The sequence below is a fragment of the Mobula birostris genome, chromosome 5, assembly GCF_030028105.1.
Source record: "Mobula birostris isolate sMobBir1 chromosome 5, sMobBir1.hap1, whole genome shotgun sequence".
Taxonomy (NCBI): domain Eukaryota; kingdom Metazoa; phylum Chordata; class Chondrichthyes; order Myliobatiformes; family Myliobatidae; genus Mobula; species Mobula birostris.
Window position 1 is genome coordinate 93010264 of NC_092374.1, and position 22867 is coordinate 93033130.

Here is a 22867-nt window from a genome sequence, read left to right on the forward strand (position 1 = left end):
TAGGTTAAAAGGTCAGTGATGGGCACAGGTATCCACAAACAGCCATCTGCACGCAGTAGACGTCTGGATCTCCCACCCTTCATCCCGCCAGCAGCTCAGCTGGAAGTTCAGTTGAATATTCAAAATCGATAATTGTAGATTGTTCCAAAATTCCAGAAAAATGCCAGAATTGTGAGAGGACAGGAATTGCCGGGAGTACACAGCAGGTGAGGGACGTTTCTGGCCTTGGCCCGAGATGTTGACCCTGTTTCTCTCCCCGCAAATGCTGCCTGACACGGGGAGTGTTTCCAGCGCTTTCTGATTTTACCCTGCCTGCTGTCAGCTCTGACATCGTCCTTTTGCTTTTATTGGTCCGCACAGCGTGGTGGGGGGGAGGGGGGGTTTGTCGGTAACTCTCCCTGCGTATTCTTGACGCCCCAGTAAAGTCTATTCCATAAGCCTGAGTGCATCACGGTGGGAAGGAGTCATATATTGGGCAGTCTGCTTGGGAATGACTGATTTCCCTCCTTAAGGGTCCTCTGGTCTTGTAGTGTAACAGTTTAAAGTGCCAGCAATCACCAACTGAGGTTCGATTCCCACCAGATCTGTAAGGAATTTGTATGCTCTCCCTGTGAATGTGCGGGTTTCCTCTCACATTCTAAACATGTACGGTTAGGGTTAGTAAGTTCTGGGCACCATTGGCGGGCTGCGTCCTGCACATCCACGGACAGTGCTGGCTGTTGATCCGAACAGTTGGCTCTGCATTTCTATGTTTGGATGGATACGTGACAATGCATTTGTGCTTATCGTTACTGGTACAGTATTGGTTTATCACGGTCACACATGCTGAGAAACAGTGAACAGCTTTACTTGTATACTGTTCACACAGATCAGATAATTTCACAGTGCCCTGAGTTAGAACAATAATTCAGAATAAAGTGTAACGGCTACGGAGAAAGTGCAGTGCAGGTCAATGGTAAAGTGCAAGATCATAACGAGGTAGATTGTGAGGCCAAGAATCCATCTCATCTTACAAGAGGTCTATTCAAGTGTCCGCCAACAGTGGGGTTGAAGCTGTCCTTGATTCTGGTGGTCTGACCTTTCAGACTTTTGTATCTTCTGCATGGGGAGAAGAGAGAATGCCCGGGGTGGGTGGGGTCTTTGCTCTACCGAGGCAGGGAGAAGTATAGACAAAGACCATGAAAGGGAGGCTGTCATTGTGGGGAGAACAGATAACAGGAAGAATAGGAGAAAGTCAGTGGGATAAATGGCCCTTTTAGACATCACAAGCAGGTGGTGGGGAGCAGATACATTTCTACCAAGGAGATGTAAGGAGCTCTTTCTGTCCACTAGCCTGCAGGTCACCCTAAGGCAGGGTGTAGCACCTGATTAACCCCCTTCCCCCGCCCCCACCACCCGATCAGGGTCACGTGAAGCCATGGGAGCAGGTGGTGGACATTCGTATAAGTATCTGGAGTAGATCACAAGTCCTGGTTAAGTGACCACTGATGCCAGGCAGACAATCTCTGAAGAGTATTGATAATGGCTGGGGTCACCCGTCTTGTAAAGACACTGCCCAGAAGAAGGCAATGCCAAACCACTACTGTAGAAAAATTTACCAAGAACAATGATGGTCATGGAAAGACCATGATCGCCCATGTCATACGATGCAGCGTGTAGTGATGATAATGATGACGCACAAGTACATTGCAAGGAAATGCAGAAATGGTGGGACCAGTCTTTACATTTCCTAATCAGATCTTGATCTGGTGACAGCCTCTTCAGCCCAGTGCCCCTGTGGTTATGGCTGTGAGAGAGGCTGGGGACTGAACGTCGGGGCTCGCTCTGTGGGGGTTAGTGTCAGCCCAACATCATCCTCACCTCCCGTCAGCGGCAGAGCACCCGCACACAGCCACTGGTTCGAGTCCCGCTCCAGATACGCAAACGCAGAGTTGCAGCAAATTGTGTCTGAGATGCTGTCTTTACAGGTGAAAAATCCCAAATGAGGCCCCTGTTAGTGACAGAAGAATCAGGTGTAGGAGTTCACTTAGATCATGAGTGATCTGGCCTTGGACTCGGCTCCACCTAGCTGCCTTTTTCCTGTCACCCCTAATTCCCAGACTATGCAGAAACCCGTCTCACCATCTCTTAAATATATTTTAGCTCAGTGCTTCCCTGGGCATAGAATTCTACACATTCACTACACTGGAAAAAAGCAGGTATATATAGACAGATATATATGTTTGTGTTTGTGTGTGTGTGTGTGTGTGTGTGTGTGTGTGTGTTTATTTATATATTTTTTTAAGTATAAATATACACTAGGTTGCTGAAGACTTTTGCACAGTACTGTATTTGTCAATGTGGAGCGGACAGCCAGTTTGTAAATCTGAGGGAGCAAAGGATGTTGGGAATTGCGAGGGTGGAGCACCACAGGAGCGTTGTGGGACTGGTGGCAGAGAAGGAGTGCCTGAGACACCAGGCAAGGTCATTTGATTCCAAACAACTGGTTTATTGATCATTACAGAATGTCTCTCTGGTGCTTCCCGCTCCCTTCCCCCCACTTCCCCTTTTCCCAACCACGATTCCCTTCTCCCGGCCCCCTTCCCACTCTCAGTCCACAATAGACCACAATCAGGACCAGGTTTATCATCACTCACATATGTCAAGAAATTTGTTTTCTTAGTACAGTGCAATACATAAAATTACTACAGGACTGTGCAAAAGTCTTAGACACCCTAACTATACAGTATATACGTGCCCAAGACTTTTGCACAGTACTGTGCCAATGGAAACAACTTTCCTGCCTCTTTCTTATCTCAATCCTTTATAAATTTTATATCCTTATATAAGATCCCTTCTTGCTGTGGACTGTTGAACCTCTGCTGCCAGTATGTCTCTCCTCAAGCAAGGAGACCAGGCTGCACACAGTACACGCAGTATTCCAACAGGACTCTGCAGTCCTTCATGTCCTGGGACTTCAGCAATGTGGAGAGCGCAGGTCAAAGTTCAAAGTACGTATGTGTTACCTTGAGATTCATCTTCTTTCAGGTACTTACAGCAAAATAAAGAAATGCAATAAAATTTATGTAAAACTATACACAAACAAAACTGACAAACAACCAATGTGTAAAAGAAGGCAAACTATGAAAATAAAAAAAATAATAACGAGATCATGAGTTGCCAAGTCCTTAAAAGGGAGTTTGAGGTGAGTGAAGTTATCCACACTGGTTCAAGGGCCTGATGGTTGTAGGGTAATAACTGTTCCTGAATCTGGTGGTGTGGGACCTAAGGCTCCTGTACCTCCTTCCTGATGGCAGTAGCAAGAAAAGAGGATGTGGATGCTGCTTTCTTGTGACAGTGCTCCTGGTAAGTGGCTGAATGGTGGGGCTTGTGACAGCCTGGGCAGTATCCACTGCTTCATGTAGGCTCTTCCACACTTCCGTACCAGGCTGTGGGGATCTTGCTGTACATACGGTGGCCGCCTCATTCCCCTACATCCTGACACTCCATTGACCGTGAAGCCTCCCAAGGAAACTATGGGTGCTATGGAAGCGGAAGTGACCTCTTCCCTGTTAAGAGCAGCACACACAAAATGCTGGAGGAACTCAGCAGGTCAGGCAGTATCAATGGAGGGGAATAAACAGTCGATGTTTCAGGCTAAGACCCTCCGTAGATGCTGCCTGACCTGTCACGTTCCTCCTGTGCTTTGTGTGTGTTGCTCAAGATTTCCAACATCTGCAGAATCGCTTGTGTCTAATTCTCTCCAAGCTGGGACCTAAGGTTGGCACAGGCTGAGGCCATGCTCTCCTCAGGACAACGGTCAGCCTGAGGCTGAAGCCTGGTTTCAAACGAAATAACAAAAGGGTCACTTGTTTTGCTATGGATTCTGAACCGAGTGGTGGCTCAGGGACTTCTGGGAAATGGTACATTGGTTAGAGCCACTGCCTCACAGCCCCTGACTGTGCGTGTGTGTGTGCCTGTCTGTCTGTGTGCATGCATGTGTGTGGAGTCTGCATGCTTTTCCTGTGACTGTGTGGGTTCCCTCCCACACCCCAACAGTCTGTAGGGTCAGTAGGTCACTGTAAATTGCCATAACGGGGGGGGGGGGTGGTGAAGAGGGAAATGTCCGGGGGGGGGGGGGGGAAGGGAATCCCTGATTCTTCTGGCTGCTTTGCCGAGACGGCAGGAAGAGGGAATCTGTGTGATTTATTGCCACAAATGGCTGTGGAGGCCAAGTTGTTACATATATTTAGAGCAGAGGTTGATCGATTCTTGATTAGTAAGGGCTTCAGTGGTTATGGGGATATGGGGTTGAGAGGGAAAATAAATCAGCCATGATGGGGTGACAGAGCAGACTCGATGGGCTGAATGAACTATTCTGCTCCATTGCCTTATGGACATAGAATTATACATCTCCCAAGGGTATGGTAGGCCATTCACCCCCTCTAGCCTGATCCGGCGTCCAACAGATCACAATCTGGGCTTTGACCTCAGTGACACTTCCCTGCACTGACCTCATTTCCCTCAGTCCCAGAATTCGGTCATATTTCCTATGAGTGGCCTTCCAGGAAGGGAAAGTTCTGTTTGTAAATCTTTGGAATCCCTTCCCCTGCCCTCCCATGGGTGGCCAGCTCATTGGGTGTACTGAAGCAGAGTCCAATCGATTGTAGGGTGCCAGAGTGACATGGATGATTGGGCGAGAGAGACTCTAGGCTTGGGATGAGCTATAACCTCAATGAATGCAGAAATGCTCTCAAGGGGCCAAATAGCCTTTAACTGTGATATTCTTGCTTCTACAATTGGGAAGGACGTACATGAGCCTTGGGTCCCACTCCACCAGGTTCAGGAACCATTATTACCCTGCAACCATCAGGCTCCTGAACCGGTGTGGGTAACTTCACTCACCCCAATGGTGAACTGACTCCACAACCTACAGACTCCCTTTCAAGGACTCACTTGGTATTTTTTTTAATGGTTTAATTTCAACAATTTGTCTTTTTTTGCATATTGGTTGCTTTTCAGTCTTTATGTATAATATTTTGTAAATTTTATTGTATTTCTTTATTTTCTGTAAATGCCTGCAAGAAAATGAATCTCAAGGTAGCATGTGGTAAGATATATGTACTTTGATAGTAAGTTTACCTCGAACTTTGACTTTTGCATTGACCTGTTCCACTCTACCTAGGAGAGGTGTAGAAAGGAGCATAGGGAGCTTATCGGGATGTTTTCAAGGAAGAGAGGGCATTATGTACTCCTAAGCTTTGAAAAAGTTCAGGGTGATTCTTGGAAGTTGCAGGGTGTCCCGAAGGATGACTTTTCACTTATATCTGTGACACTTCACATGCCCTCCACCTCCTCAACAACTTCCAATTCCCGAGCCCTGACCGCCTCCTTTTCACCATGGATGTCCAGTCCCTATACACTTCTATCCCCAAGCAAGAAAGCCTTAAAGCTCTCTGCTTCTTTTTCAACAAATTAATCAACCATTTCCCCACCATCACCACCCTCCTCTGTCTGGCAGAATTGGTCCTCATCCTCAACACTTTCTTCTTCGGTTCCTCCCACATTCTCCAAACTGAAGGGGTAGCCATGGGCACCCGCATGGGCCCAAGGTATGCCTGACTCTTCATTGGCTTTCTTCAACTTCACCTTCAATTTCCACCCTGTCCTTAAATTTACTTGGTATATTTCTGACACCTCCATCTCTGGAGACAAGCTCTCTACCGACAACTTTTATAAACCTACCGTTTCCAACGACTATCTTGACTATACCTCTTCTCACCCAGTCTCCTGTAAAAATGCCATTCCCTTTTCTCAGTTCCTTCATCGCCACCACATCTGTTCCCAGGGTGAGGCTTTCATTTTCAGGACATCAGAGATACCCACCTTCTTCAAAGAAAAGAGTTTCCCTTTCTCAACTATTGATGGTGCCCTTACCTGTCTCTCCTCCATTTCCCGTACATCCATGCTCACCTGATCTTCCTGCCGCCCTAGCAGGGATGGAATTCCTCTTGTCCTTACCTACCACCCCATGAGCCTCCACATCCAACACATCATCCTCCGCAACTTCCACAACCTCCAATGGACTCTACCACCCATCAAATCTTTACCTCTCCACCCCCACTCTCTGCTTTCCTCAAAGATCGCACCCTCATGATTCCCTTGTCCATCCATCCCTCCCCACTAATCTCCCTCCCAGCACTTATCCCTGCAAGTGCTACACCTGCCCATTCACCTCCAGTCAGGCCCACAAACAGTCCTTCCAGTTCAGGCAACTTCTCACCTGCAAATACGTTGGGGTCGTCTATTGTATCTGGAGCACCTGATGTAGCCTCCTTTACATTGGTGAGACCTAACATAAGTTGGGGGTCTGTTTTATCAGGCACCTCCACTCCATCCACCAATTTCCCAGTGGCCATCCATTTAAATTCACATCCTCATTTCTGTGCTGACATGACCTCCTCTTTTTGCCACAGTGAGGAGCGTCACCTCATATTCAGTCTGGGCAGTCTCCAACCTGATGGCATGAACGTTGATTTCTCCTTCCAGTATTTTTCCCTCCCCCTCCTATTCCCCACTCTGGCTCTTACCTCTTCTCCTCCCCTGCCTATCACCACCCCCGGATCCCCTCCTCCTTCCCTTTCTCCAATGAGCCACTCTCCTCTCCTATCAGATCCCTCCTCCTCGTCTTTTACCTTTCCCACCCACCCGGCTTCACACGTCACCTTCCAGCTATCCTCCTTCCCCTGCCCCCGCCTTTTTATTCTGGCATCTTCTCCCTTCCTTTCCAGTCCTGAAGGGATGTTGACTGTTCATTTCTGTAGATGCTGCCTGACCTGCTGAGTTTCTCCAGCATTTTCTGAGGGTAGCTCTGGATTTGCAGCATCTGCAGAATCTCTGTTTCATAATGAGAGATTGTTACACCAGAAAATCAGAATCAGGTTTATTATCACTGATTTACGGTACCATGCAAAAGTCTTGGGCACATATACATAGCTAGGGTGCCTAAGACTTTTGCACAGTACTGTATTTGCTAATGTGGAGCAGAGAGTGAGTTTGTAAATCTCGCAGGAGCAGAGGATATTGAGAATGGCAAGGGAGAGGAGCGAGACAGGTGGCAGAGAAGGAATGCCAGGGGTGGGGGGAGTGGCACAGGTTCAGACACACCCAGCCCTGAGATGCCAGGCAAGGTCATTTGATTCCAAACAATGGGTTTATTGATCATTACAGAATGTCTCTCGGGTGCTTCCCGCTCCCTCCCCTCTCCCTTCCCCTTTTCCCAACCGTGAATCCCCTCTCCCTGACCCCTTCTCACTCTCAGTCCACAATAGAGATCCAGATCAGAATCGGGTTTATCATCACTCACATATGTCATGATTTTTTTGTGGTAGCAGTACAGTGCAATACATAAAATTACTACAGTTCTGTGCAAAAGTCATAGGCACTCTAGCTATACATATGTGCGTAAGACTTTTGCACAGTATTGTAAATGTCATGGAAGTTGTTTTGCAACAGCAGTACAATACAAAGGTATAAAATTATTATAAACGACAAAAGTAAACAATGCAAGAAGACAGAATAGTGAGGTAGTGATCATGGGTTCATAGACTGTTCAGAAATCTGATGGCAGAAGAAAGAAACTGTCCTCAAAGCATTGAGTGTGGACCTTCGGTCTCCTGTACCCCCTCCCTGATGGTAGTAAGGATAAGAGGGCACGTCCCGGATGGTGAGGGTGCTTAGTGATGGACACTGCCTTCTTGCAGCCTCGGCACCCCCCCCCCCCCCGAAGGTGTCCGTGATGGTGGGGAAGTTTCTGTCCATGAAGGGAGGGAGGTCTGTGTCTGTGATGGTGGGGAGGTCTGTGTCCGTGATGGTGGGGAGGTTTCTGTCCATGATGGTGGGGAGGTCTGTGTCCGTGATGGTGCTGGCAGCCATTTTCCATGCTATGCATTCGGATCTCTGGTGATGCAACCAGTCGGAATGCTCTCCACTGAGAAGAGATTTGTTGCCGCCTACAGAGAGGCCAGTCAGCCCATCGAGTTGATGCTGGCCTCTACGTTCCCTCACTCCAGAATGTGATAAAGTTCCCAAACCCTGGGAATTGTTCTCCCTCCTGAAGGTGCATATTAACACCACTTCACACCCTCCCTCCTCCTCACATACAATGCATGGTGGAGTTGTCTCCTCTTCCCACAGATTCTCAGTCCATCACATCTGCCTCCATTTTGACACTAAACCTACCCTCACCTCTTGCACTCTCCCCACGTAGCTCCCCGCAGACTCTACCTCTCACCATACGTCGTTGGGATGTGGGAGGGATCCTGAGCACCTGGGGGGAAACCTAGGGAGAACATGCAAACTACACACACACAAACTAATACAGACATAAACACAAAGCACACACGTGTGCATGCACACACACACACAGATGAAGCACAATATACACACGTGCACAAGCACATTCAGACATTCTCCCATTGTAGGCGGTACAGTAGCGTAGCAGTTAGTACAACGCTTTATAGTTCCAGCCTGTAAGGAGTTTGTACATTCTCCCTGTGACCACACGAGTTTCCTCGCACAGTCCAAAGTCGTGCCAGTTAGGGTTGGCGAGTTTTGCACATGCTATGTTGGTGCCAGAAGTGTGGTGACACACACACAAACACATACACTCATACATGAGCCTGCACGGGATTTTGTTGGGGTGTAAATAGGAAGTGTGTTGGCACGTGGCCAAGTGGTTAAGGCGTCGGTCTAGTGATCTGAAGGTCGCTTGTTCGAGCCTCAGCTGAGGCAGCGTGTTGTGTCCTTGAGCAAGGCACTTAACCACACATTGCTCTGCGACGACACCGGTCCCAAGCTGTATGGGCCCCAGTGCCGTTCCCTTGGACAACATCAGTGGCGTGGAGTGGGGAGACTTGCAGCATGGGCAACTGCTGGTCTTCCATACGACCTTGCCCAGGCCTGCGCCCTGGAAACCTTCCAAGGTACAAATCCATAGTCTCATGAGACTAACAGATGCCTATAAAATAGGAAGGTGTTTTGACTGTTGGGATTTTGTCGAGGGGTAAATAGGAAGGAGTTTTGTCTGTTGAGGGGTAATTAGGAAGGAGTTTTGTCTGTTGAGGGGTAATTAGGAAGGAGTTTTGTCTGTTGGGATTTTGTTGGGGGTAAATAGGAAGGAGTTTTGTCTGCTGGGATTTTGTTGGAGGGTAAATAGGAAGAAGTTTTGTCTGTTGGGATTTTGTTGGGGGTAAATAGGAAGGAGTTCTATCTGTCAGGATTCTGTCTGTTATGGGATTACATAGACAATGAGTGATAGCTGATCCTGTTCCATGGGCTTGGACTAATAAATAGTGAGTCTGATTTAAAATGGAGACACAAAACTGCTCATGCTGGAATTCTGGAGTAACTCGCAAAGGAGCTGGGGGAGCTCCCTGGGTCAGGCAGCATCTGTGGAGGGAAATGTCCTGATGAAGGGTCTCAACCCAAACCACCGACTGTTTATTCTCTTCCAGAGATAATCTCTGACCCGCTGAGTTCCTCCAGCATTTTGTGTGAGTTGCTATTGCATTAAAATAAGTTAAATTATTGAAAGAGAGCCCAGAAACATAGTGACCTCATGTTCCAAGGATTTGTGCAAACTCTCCCTCTGCCCTCCCTCTCTATGTGAAAGCCAAGGCTGATCCCAGCTCAGGCCACACTGTGCCCAGGAAATTCCCAAACCCTTGCCTTCTCCCAGTCCACAAAGCAATTCACCATTTCATTGGATCTTTATAAGTTCTTCACCTAGCATATGGCCGGCATCCGATAAGGCAGAGGGGAGCTCACACTCGTGTGCTCAGTGAAACCCCCTTTGGCTTGCAGCAAACAGATTTCACCTGCTTTGTTTTCACTGATGATCTGGGCCTCAGGAGGAATGCCAGCATTTATTGCCCCTCCCTAACCAGCCTGTGAGAAGGTGGGGGTGACCCATGGCTATCTTTCTGGGGAAGGTGCTGTCAGACAGGTGAAAGGTTCTAAATGTCCCCTGATGAGGTAACTAAAGATTACCTTTATTTATCACAGGTACATCCTATGGTGGAGGGAGTGTAAGACCAGGGGACGCAGCCTCAGAATAGAGGGGCATCCTTTTAGAACAGAGATGAGGTGGAATTTGATTAGCCAAAGAGTGGTGAATCTATGGAATTCATTGCCACAGGCGGCTGTGGAGGAGGCCAAGTCACTGGGTGTATTTAAGGCCAAGGTTGATAGATTCTTGATTGGTGAGGGCATGAATGGATACGGGGAGAAGGCAGGAGACTGGGGCTGAGGGAGAAATGGATCAGCCATGATGGAGCAGACTTGATGGGCCAAATGGCCTAATTCTGTTCCTATATCTGATGGCCTTAAGGAGTGGTGGTATAGGCAAACACATTAGGGACATTTAAGAGACTCCTAGAAAGACAGATGAATGATAGAAAAATGGGGCTATGTAGGGAGGAAGGGTTAAAGAGTGCGTTAAAAGGCCAGCACAACATCATAGACCAAAGCCCCCGTAATGTGCTGTAATTCCATGTGTCATTGCGTCAATGACCGAAACAGTCCGAGGATGTGCTGGTGGGCAGTCTGCAAGTGTCACCATACTTCCGGCTTCGACATAGCACGCCCATAACTTACTGACCCTAACCTGTACGTGCTTGGAATGTGGGAGGAAATGGAGCACCCAGAGGAAACCCACGCGGTCACAGGGAGAATGTCCGAGCCCCTTATGGACAGTGTTGGCAATTGAACCCCAGTCACCAGCACTATGAAGCTAGGCTACTGTGTGCCCCTAGATCCAAGCTTCATGATAAAGGAGGAAGGGGTAATGAATCCTTGGAATTCTCACCTTTCAAGCCAGGGAGAACCACGTGTTCAAATCCACACCCACCAATCAGAGCATGCCCTCTTCTCGCTTCTACCATCAGTCAGAAGGTACAGAGGCCTTAGGTCCCATGCCACTAGTTATTACCCTTCAACAGTCAGGCTCTTGATCCAGTGTGGATAATTTCACTCACCTCAGCTCTGAACTGATTTCACAACCTATAGACTCACTTTCAAGGAGTCGACAATTCACGCTCCCATTCTTTTTATATATATTTGCACAGTTTGTTTTCTTCTGCACATTGGTTGTTTGTCAGTCTTTGCTTGTTTATGTACACACTCTGCGGCAACTTTATTACATATCTCCTGTACCCACTGACTGTCTTCTGCTGCTGTAGCCCATCCACTTCAAGGTTCGATGTGCTGTGCATTCAGAGATGCTCTTCTGCACACTACTGTTGTAACGTGTGGTTATTTGAGTTATTGTCACCTTCCTGTCAGCTTGAACCTGTCTGGCCATTCTCCTCTGACCTCTCTCATTAACAAGGCATTCTCACCCACAGAACTGGATGTTTTTGTTTGTCGCACCTTTCTCTGTAAACTCTAGAGACTGTTGTGGGTGAACATCCTAGGAGATTGCTAATGTCACTCCACTTTTCAAGAAGGGAGAGAGGCAGAAGAAAGGAAACTATAGGCCAGTTAGTCTGACTTCAGTGTTGGAGTCGATTACTAAGGATGAGGTCTCAGGTACTTGGAGGCACATGATAAAATAGGCTGTAGTCAGCATGGTTTCCTCAAGGGAAATCTTGCCTGACAAATCTGTTGGAATTCTTTGAAGAAATAACAGGCAGGATAAACAAGGGGGAATCGGTTGATGTTGTGTAGTTGGATTTTCAGAAGGCCTTTGATAAGGTGTCACATACGAGGCTGCTTAACAAGTTATGAGCCCATGGTGTTACAGGAAATATTCTAGCATGGATTAAGCAGTGGCTGATTGTCAGGAGGCAAAGGGTGGGAATAAAGGGCTGCCAGTGGCTAGTGCTGTTCCACAGGGGTCTATGTTGGGCCCAATTATTTTTTACGTTATATGTCAATGATTTAGATGATGGACTTTATTGCAAAATTTTGCAGACAATACAAAGATGGAGGGGCGGGTCGTTTTGAGGAAGTAGAGAGTCTACAGAAGATTTGATGGGCCAAATGGCCTAATTCTGCTCCTATATCTTATGGCTTTATGGAGATTGCAGTTTCTGAGATACTCAAACCACCCCATCTGGCACCCCAATAATCATTCCACAGTCAATCTTTTAGATCACATTTCTTCCCCATTTTGATGCAACACACACATGATGCTGGAGAAACCCAGCAGGTCAGGAAAAGAGTATCTATGGAAAAGAGTACAGACGACATTTCAGGTCCAGACCCTTCATCAGGACTGGAGAAAAAAAAGACGGGGAGTCAGAGCTCATCTGGTTGGGGGTAGGGGAGGAAGAAACACAAGGTGATAGGTGAAACCAGGAGGGGGGGAAGGGGTGAAGTAAGGAGCTGGAAGTTGATTGGTGAAAGAGATACAGGGCAGGAGAAGGGGGAATCTGATAGGACATGGAAGAAAGAAAAGGGGAGGAGCACCAGAGGGAGGTGATAGGGAGGTAAGGAGATAGGTGAGAGAGGGAAAAGGGGATGGGAAGGTGAGGGTGGGGGGCATTACCAGAAGTTCGAGGAAATCAATGTTCATGCTATCAGGCTACCCAGGCAAAACATAAGGTCTTGCTCCTCCAATCTGAGTGTGGCCTCATCGTGACAGTAGAGGAGGCCATGAACTGACAGGTCAGAATGGGAATGGGAAGTGCAATTAAAATGGGTGGCTGTTGGGAGATCCCGCTTATTCTGGTGAACAGAACGTAAGTGCTCAGCGAAGCGGTCTCCCAATCTACGTCAGGTCTCCCCGATATACAGGAGGCCACACCAGGAGCACTAGATGCAGTGTTGCCTCACCTGGAAGGACTGTTTGGGACCCTAGATGGCAGTCCTTTCAGGAGAGGCGACATTCACCTGTGAGCCTGTTGGGGTCATCTAGTATCGAGCTCTGCCGTTGTGGCCTCCTGTATATCCATGAGACTTGACATAGATTACCAAGCACCGTGTTTTGCTGAGCACCTACGCTCCATCCGCCAGAAAAAGTGGGATCTCCCAACAGCCACCCATTTTAATTCTGCTCCCCATTCCCATTCTGACATGTCAGTCCATGGCATCCTCTACTATCATGATGAGGTCACACTCAGGTTGGAGGAGCAACACCTTATATTCTGTCTGGGTAGCCTCCAACCTGATGGCATGAACATCAATTACTCGAACTTCTGGTAATAGCCCCCCCCCCCCCCCACCATCCCAATCCCCATTTCCCTCTCTCACCTTATCTCCTTACCTGCCCATCACCTCCCTCTGGTGCTCCGCCCCTTTTCTTTCTTCCATGGCCTTCTGTCCTCTCCTATCAGATTCCCCCTTCTCCAGCCCTGTATCTCTTTCACCAATCCACTTCCCAGCTCGTTACTTCATCCCTTCGTCTCCCAGTTTCACCTTTCACCCTATGTTTCTCCCGCCACCTTCTAACTCTGACCCCTCATTTTTTTCTCTCCAGTCCTGCTGAAGGGTCTCGGCCTGAAATGTCCCCTATACCCTTTTCATTAAATGCTGCCTGGCCTGCTGAGTTCCCTCAGCATTTTGTGAGTGTTGCTCGGATTTCCAGCATCTGCAGATTTTTCTCTTGTTCCCCATTCTGATGTTTGGTCTGAACAACAGCTGAACCTCTTGACCACATCTGCATGCTTTTATGCGTTGAGTTGCTGTTGCATGATTGACTGTTTAGATATTTGCAGTAACAAGCAGATGTACAAGAGTACCAAAAAATGTGGCCACTGAGTTTAGTTTTTCATTAAATTCTATTGTATTTCTCCCTTGAATGCCAGCAAGAAAATGAATCTCAAGGATACGGTGACACGTACAGGCTGGTATATGGAGACATATTCATATTTTGATAATAAATTTACTTTGAACTTTGAAATCCCACCATTACAGGCAGGGAACCAAAATGTAATCAATTAAATAAATTCTGTGGAGAAGTCTCCAGGATTCACAACCCTCTGAGTGACAGAATTGTATTCAAGGTGGAAATTTCTGACCCAGTTAGTTAGAGGGATTCGGTAGGATGGCAGAGCTGAGCTAAAGATCCTATCTGGCTTGATCCATTGCAGAGGGACCCAAAGCGTAGACTATATTCTAAACGGGAAGCAAATTGAGAAATCTGAGGTGTAAAGGGACTTGGGAGACCGAGTGCTGCATTCCCTAGAGGTTAACTTGCAGGTTGGGAAGACCAATGCCACGTTAGCATTCATTTCCAGAGTACTAGAATATAAAAGCGAGGATTTAATGCTGAGGCCTTATAAGGCTTTGATCAGACTGCACAGAGTATTATGAGCAGTTTTAAGCCCCATGTCTAACAAAGGATATGCTGGCAACCAAACAACAGGAATTCTGCAGATGCTGGAAATTCAAGCAACACACATCAAAGTTGCTGGTGAACGCAACAGGCCAGGCAGCATCTCTAGGAAGTTAGTAAATCTCTTACTAACTCTTCCTTCAGTTAGCCCTGACGAAGGGTCTCGGCCTGAAACGTCGACTGTACCTCTTCCTAGAGATGCTGCCTGGCCTGCTGCGTTCACCAGCAACTTTGATGTGTGTTGCAAGGATATGCTGGGATTGTGGAGGGTCCAGAGGAAGTCTACAACAATGATCCTGGGAATGAAAGAGTTAACGTATGAGGCGCGTTTGATGGCTCTGGGCCTGTACTCACTGGAATTTCAGAAGAATGAGGGAGGATTCCATTGAAACCAATTGAATATTGACAGGCCTATATAGAGTGAATGTGGAGAGGATGTGTCCTATCGTGGGGAAGTCTAGGAGCAGAAGGCACAGCCTCAGAATAGAGAGACGTCCATTTAGAACAGAGATGAGGAGGAATGTCTTTAGCCAGAGGGTGATGAATCTGTGGAATTCATGACATAGACGGCTGAGGAGGCCAATTCAAAGTTCAAAGTTCGAAGTAAATTTATTATCAAAGTACTTATATGTCACTATTCATTTTTTGCGGGCATTCACAGTAGAACAAAAACAAAAGAATCAATGAGAAAGCTGCACGCAAAGACTGACAAGCAACCAATGTACAAACTGCGTGCAAACAGAGTAACAATAATAATAGCAATAATTAATATGTAAATAAATAATACTGAGACCATGAGTAGTAGAGTCCTTGAAAGGGAGAAAGCAGGAGAATGGAATTGAAAAGGAAAATAAATCAGCCATGGTGGAACAGATTCGATGGGCTGAATGGACTAATTATATTCCTATGTCTTATGGTCTGATATCTCTTAATGTCGTTGTAGCTGGGACGTGAGGGGTGGGGGGAAGAGGTTGAAAGATGTGAGAAGAGGAGGGCTAATTGCTGGCTTCTTGCTGAAGGAACAGTGAGTGTTTTGTCCAAACAAGTGTTCTACATGTACTGAGGCACTGGGCAGCCAGGCAGTTAAAGCAGTGGTTGAGACGTGGACCCTTGTTCCTTAGGGATGTTTTCCAAGTTACTGCCTAACCAGCAGAGGCCACGGATTCCCGTTAGCCATTTACCCAGGAGTGTTGATGGGGATGTGGGGATCCGGCAGGCTTGCCAGAAGATTCACAACTCTCCCGTCACTTTAATCAGGAGGTGGGGACAGCACTCCTAACTGTGCTCGAGCAATGTAAACAAAGACTTAGCTTTGTAAAGTCAAGGTCATTTCTTTCCCCTGCTGTGGCTTTTGTAAACTGGAATCAACAGTTTTAGATTCCCAAGATGATTCTGTGGGATTGCTAACGCACGAGGAAAGGCCAAGATAAATAAGAAATGTATTTTTTGAAGGAACTCAGCTCAGCAGATCAGGCGGCTTCTATAGAATGATCTAAACGGTCGCCATTTCAGGCCTGGATTGAGTCCATATGATCATGAGATAGAGGAGCAGAATTAGGCCATTTGGCCCATCGAGTCTGCTCTGCCATTTCATCATGGCTGATCCATTTTCCCTCTCAGCCCCAGTCTCCTGCCTTCTCCTCATATCCCTTCATGCCCTGACTAATCAAGAATCTATATACTTGGCCTCCAGAGCTGCCTGTGGCAATTAATTCCACAGATTCACCACTCTCTGGCTAAAGAACTCCCTCCTCATCTCCGTTCTAAACAGGATGCCCCTCTATTTTGAGGCTGTGTCCTCTGGTCTTAGACTCCCCCACCACAGGAAATACCCGCTCCACGTCCACTTTATCGAGGTCTTTCAACATTTGATAGGTTTCAATGAGGTCACCCCTCATTCTTCTGAATTCCAGTGAGTACAGGCCCAGTGCCATCAAAAACTCTTCATATGATAAGCCTTTCAATCCCAGGATCATTTTTATGAACCTCTTTTAAACTCTCTCCAATGTCAACACATCCTTTCTCAGATAAGGGACCCAAAACTGCTTCCAAGTGAGGCCTCACCACAGCATTACATCTTTGCTTTTATATTCTAGTCCACTTGAAGTGTATGCAAACACTGCCTTTGCCTTCCTCATCACCAACTCACCCTGCAAATTAAACTTTAGGGCATCCTGCACAAGGACTCCCGAGTCTCTTTGCATTGCACCTCAGATTTTTGAATGTTCTCTCCATTTTGAAAATAGTCCAGGACTAATGAAGGGTCCTGGCACAAATGCCAAATGTTCATCTCTCTCCATAGATGCTGCCTGACCTGCTGAGTTCCTCCAGCATTTTCTGTGTGTTGCTCTAGATTTCCAGCATCTGCAGAATCTCTTGTGTCTCAAATGTTTTTGGATGCTTGGATGAGGCTGTAAATTGTCCCCAGTGTGAGGGTGAGTGGGAAAATGCAGGAGCGAGGGTGATGGGGGGGAATGTGGAGGGACTTGTGTAGGATAAATAGGTGTCTGACATCCAGCATGGTTTCAGTGGGCTGAAAGACCTGATTTTGTGACACTTTGTTCAGTCTTTACCAGTGGGAGGGTGAGAATGGACCCACTGAGACAAGGGATGCTAGTTCAAAATTAAAAGATATGAAGATTAGTTTTATTTGTCACATGTACATCGAAACATTGGGTGGCGGGGTGGAGATGTCTCTACCAAAGGAGGTGTAAGACGTTCCTTCCCTCCACTAACCTGCAGGTCACCCTTGGGCAAGGTGTGGCACTTGCTTAGCACCCCCCCCCCCCCGATCAGGGTCACGTGGAGCCAATTGGAGCAGGTGGTGGATGGTTGTACGAGAGCTGGGGCACATCAAAAGTCCCAGTTATGTGACCACTGACACCAGGCAGACAATCTCTGAAGAGTATTGATAATAGCTGGGGTCACCTGTCCGGTAAAGACACTGCCCAGAAGAAGGCAATGGCAAACCATTTCTGTAGGAAAAATTGCCAAGAACAATCGTGGTCGTGGAAAACCGTGATCACATAATGAACGGTGAAACATACGGTGAAATGCCTTAACAACCAATGCAGTCCGATGATAGGCTGGAGGCAGCCTGCAAGCGTTGCCAACATGGCACGCCCACAACTCACTCACCCTGACCCATACGTCTTTGGAGTGCAGGAGGGACCCGAGTAAACCCACGCACGCGGTCACTGTTGGTGCAGCGGCAGGAACGGAAACCTGACGGCTAGCTCTGTGAAGCATTGCACTGACCACTGTGGTACTGTGCTGCCCTTCCCACCGGCAGGGTGAGGCAGAGCCGTTGGTTAGGTCACCGGTTCCAGCCACTAGACTCTCCAGGAGGAAGTGACAGGTCTGAGGAGGGGCCCAGGGTCTTTCACTGGGGTCTTGCCAGAACTAAGAGCTATTTGAGAGGGTATAAAGGTGATTGGAGGGGAGTATGGGGGATGGGGGATGTCAGAGGTAGTTTTTTTTACACAGAGAGTGGTGGCTACATGGAACACATTGCAGGGGTGGTGGTAGAGACAGGTACATTGGGACATTTAAGAGACTCTTGGATAGGCATATACTCCAAGAGGACCACAATCTTTTTGTTGTTTGGAAGCTTGTATGCCTCAATGATCCAGAGATCTACTCTATGTTGGCTGGAGTCAGGGCTTTACGCTTTGACTCTTGGTAGGGTCAGCCATGCCAGACAGGTCAAAGGGTAGAAGTCAGACTTTGAGTGGTTCACCATTCCTCCAGGTTCAGGCCCCTGCCCCCGCTTCTCCCAACAACGTGACACTTCCTCTTCGCCGTCCCTCTTGAAGCACGATGCTCCCTCCTTACTGCCCTCCCCACAGCGTGACACTCCCTCCTCACTGGCTCTCATTCCGCCAAATCCCAGTGGGTAGAGTATTGTATTCAGTTGGTCACCCGATTGTAGGAAGATGTGATTAAACTGGGAATACAATATAGATCCACAAGGATGTTGCAGGGCTCGAGGGATCGACATACAGAATGTTTAGATAGGCTGTGTAGTTACTCCTTGGAGCTTAGGAAACTGAGAGGTGACCCCCATGGAGGTGACCCTAAATCCACGAGGGGCATAGACGGGATGAGCGGTGCTTTTTCCATGGTTGATAAACCAAAAATTGAGGACATCGTTATAAAGTTAGAGGTGAAAGGTTTCACTCAAAACCTGAGCGGCAACATTTTTACACAGCAGGTGGTAGATATTGAAAGGCCTGGATGGAATGGATGTGCAGAGGATGATTCCACTAGTGGGAGAGTTTAGGACCAGAGGGCACAGCCTCAGAATAGGAGGACGTCCCTTTAGAACAGAGATGAGGAGGAATCTCTTTAGCCAGAGGGCGATGAAGCTGTGGAATTCATTGCCACAGTTGCCCGGGTACTGTATATTTAAAGTACCAAGTCATCGGTACCGTATATTTAAAGTGATGGTTGACAGGTTCTTGATTAGTAAGGGTGTCAAAGGTTACGGGGAGAAGGCAGGAGAATGGGGTTGAGAGGGAGAATAAATCAGCCATGAAGGAATAGGAGGATATTTGATGGGCCAAATGGCCTTATTCTGCTCCTATGTCCTATAGCCTTATCTATGCAACCAGCTGCCAGACGACCTGGTTGTGGCAGATACTTGTGGGCAGGTTTAAGGAGGACAAGAGTTTTGAAGGATATGGGCCAAATTCCGGGAAATGGGATAGGCTTGAATGTACATCCTGATTGGTGTGGATGTGTATGGGTTGAATAGCCCTTTGTTGCACTAAGAAATTAAACATCACATCTAAAAACTGGGAAGACACTGCACTCAACAGATAATCCTGCAGGAAACCTGTTCCAGCGAGAGCTGCGCTATGTGAGAGCAATCTCCGCTGTGCCGCAGAGAACGGATGGCAGCTGAGAAAGGAGGGAAGAGCAACCAAAAGACCCAACACGAACCACAGCCTCCACTTCCTCGTGCCCACACTGCATCAGAATACGTGGATCCCGGATCGGCCTCTACAGTCATCCAAGGACCCACCAATAGACAACCCCCTAGGAGGACATCATACCAGTGATCGGACATCAACTATAACTCTGCATTCAGTGAGGAGGCGATGAATACCAAGCTTCGTCCACAAAGTTCCACTGCTACTGACCCCCTCAAATTCTGAACCAACTTTCCCTGCGTACTATGTATTGGTACAAAACAAAACTCTTTTTAAAGCAGGGTTGAGTAGTCATCTTGGTCACTCACCACCGAGTTTGAAAGTTACTGGATTACATTTTAACAGCTTGTAGTCGCACTCAAACTGAGTGAATTACATCTGTTATACATCACTGAATATTGTGTAATAGCAGAGCTGGGACAGCAGACAGCAGACAGGGGATGGGGGACAGGGTCTGTCCCTTCCAGCAGCCAAGCAAGGGAATGAGCAGGGCAGAGGATGGGAGAGAGAGAATGGGAAAGGAGTAAAGGGGAGACCAGGAGGAGGGAGGAGGAAAGAAGAGAGTGGGAATAGAGGAAGGACGACAGATAGAAGGGAGAGAGGGGAGGAGAAAGAAGAAGTAAAAAGGTTGAAAGAGCAAGGGTGAGATAGCAAAGGAGTCAGAGGAATATTGTGTGTGTGTGAGAGAGAGAGAGAGAGAGAGGGGAAAAAGAGGGAGGAGATAGAGAGAAGAGTGTAGGGGAGGAGGGGAGAGAGAGAAGGGGAGGGCCAGAAGGGGGAGAAGAGAAGGGGTGAAGAGGAAGGGGTGGAAAGGAGGGGAAGGGAAGGGGAGGGGGAAGAGGGTGAGAGGGGAGGAAGGGAGAGGGAGGAAGGGGAGGGAGGAAGGGGAGGAAGGGAGAGGGAGGAGGGGAGAGGGAGGAGGGGAAGAGGGGAGAAGGAGGGGTGAGAGAGAGAGGATGAAAGTGGGGAGGGGGAGGTGGATGGTGGGGTAAAGGAGAGTTTCCTCATCCAGGAACAAGCAGATCGCTTGGTCTGTTACTCGATACCAGTTAAATTGGGAGGTTCTTTTTCAACTTGTAAGACTGAAGCAATGCGTTCCACCGTTTGTGAGAGTGGAGACCAGTAGACCAGTCAGCCCTTTGCCTTGGACCAAGGCTGTCAGTTAATCACCCATATTTACTCTTATTGAAGTGTCTATCTGATTGCCCTTTACATGCTCCTGTTTGATCCGAGTTCACCCCACTCTCAGCTTTCAGGGCAATGGATGTGAATTCCAAGTTATTTCTCACTGCAGCAGTCAGAACTTTGTCTTTGCTTCACCCTGGTTGATTGAATCTCCATCAGCCTCTGCAGGAAGGCAATTTGCCTTTGCAGCCAGTGGGGACTGACTACCTTAACATGTCTCATCTCTCCAAGGATCTGGATTTGGACCACACTAGAGACATATAAACCCAAAAATCTAGAGTGAGGCATCACGCTGAGGGAGTGCTGCACTGTGGGAAGGGTGGAGGGAGGAGCACTGTGTTGTGGGAGGGGGAAGAGATGAGGGAGTGCTGCACTGTGGGAGGGGTGGTGTGGAGGGAGCACTGTGTTGTGGGGGGGCAGAGATAAGAGAGTGCTGCACTGTGGGAGGGGCTCTTTTCCCAGTGAAACAATGAATTAAAGGTGGTGTCTGAAAAGAGGATGCTGTCCAAGTTGCATACCATCTTGGACAATGTCTCCCATCCACTACATAATAGACTGGTTGGGCACAGGAGTACGTTCAGCCAGAGACTCATTCCACCGAGATGCAACCCAGAGCGTCATAGGAAGTCATTCCTGCCTGTGGCCATCAAACTTTACAACTCCTCCCTTGTAGGGTCAGACACCCTGAGCCAATAGGTTGGTCCTGGACTTAATTTCCTGGCATAATTTACATATTACTATTTAATTATTTATGGTTTATTACCATATAATTATTCATGGTGCAACTGTAACGAAAACCAATTTCCCCCGGGATCAATAAAGTATGACTATGACTATGACTAAAGTCTGCACTGCTCTCGGTTTAAAAGAGTTGCATCTTTCTCCTGATGACCTTGGGACTGACAATTACCCCTCCCTCAATGTCCTCCTTGTCAGCTCAAAGTTGAATTAGACTTGATCACTATATGCACACACAAGAGATTCTGCGGCTTCTGGAAATCTGGAGTCACACACACAAAATGCTGGAGGAACGGTACTGTAGCATAGCGGTTAGCTTAATGTATTACGGCGCTACTGATCAGCAGCCTGAGTTCCAATCCCGGCACTCTCTGTGAGGAGCTTATACTTCTCTCCGTGACTGTGTGGGTTTCCTCCAGGTGCTCCAGTTTCCTCCCACAGTCCAAAGACGTGTGTGTAGCTGAGGGCATGCTATCTTGGCGCCGGAAATGTGGCGACACTTGCGGGCTGCATCCTCGGACTGTGTTAGTCGTTGACGCAAACAACATATTTCACTGCGTGTTTTGATGTACGTGACAAATATAGCTAATCTTAATAATAATATTAGAATGGTTGAAGAGAAGTACCTGTTAAACTCGGTCCTTGAAAGCAAAGTAAATTTATTATCAAAGTACATCTATGTCACCATATACAACCCTGAGACTCATTTTCGTGCGGGCATACTCAATAAATCCATAGAATAATAACTATAATAGAATCAATGAAAGATGGCAACAACATGGGCATTCAACCAGTGTGCAAAAGACAACAAACTGTACAAATACAAAAAGAAGAAATAATAGATAAATAAATAAACAAACAAACAATAAATATATTTATTTAAACAATAAGCAAGCAATAAATATAGAGGACCTGAGATGAAGAGTCCTTGAAAGTGAGTCTGTGGGTTGTGGGAACATTTCAATGATGGGGCAAGTGTCATTATCCCCTTTGGTTCAAGAGCCTGGTGGTTGAGGGGTAGTAACTGTTCCTGAACCTGGTAATGTGACCTTCTGCCTGATGGCAGCAGCGAGACGAGAGCATGTCCTGGGCGGTGGGGGTCCCTGATGATGGATGCTGCTTTCCTGCCACAGCGTTTCATGTAGATGTGCTCAATGGCGGTGAGGCCTTTATCCCTGCTGAACCGGGCCATGACCACAAATTTTTGTAATATTTTCTGTTCAAGGGCAGTGGTGTTTCCACACCAGGCTGTGATGCAGCCAGTCAATATACCCTCCGGCCACACATCTATAGAAGTTGGTCAGAGTTTTAGACGTCATGCCAAATCTCCACAAACTCCTAAGGAAGTAGAGCCTCTGCTGTGCTTTCTTCACAATTGCACTTACGTGCTAGGCCCAGGACAGGTCCTCTGAATTAATAACACGTAGGAATTTAAAATGGCTAACCTTCTCCACCTCAGATACTCCGATGAGGACTGGCTCATGGACCTCTGGTTTCCCTCTCCTGAAGTCTATAATCAGCTCCTTGGTCTTGTTGACATTGAGTAAGAGGTTGTTGTTATGGCACCACTCAGGCAGATTTTCAATCTGCCCCCTACATGCAGATTCATCACCCCCTTTGATTCGGAAGGTGATCCAGTCAGTGGTGCCTCAGTGTTTGTTGGCTTAACCCCATCGGTTGCCGAGTTCCCTCC

The 22867-nt window shown here is 47.5% G+C and overlaps 1 pseudogene; it reads left to right on the plus strand.

Moving 5' to 3' along the window:
• Nucleotides 1-22867, plus strand: part of LOC140197885 (P2Y purinoceptor 3-like) — a 40866-nt pseudogene that overhangs the window by 12514 nt on the left and 5485 nt on the right.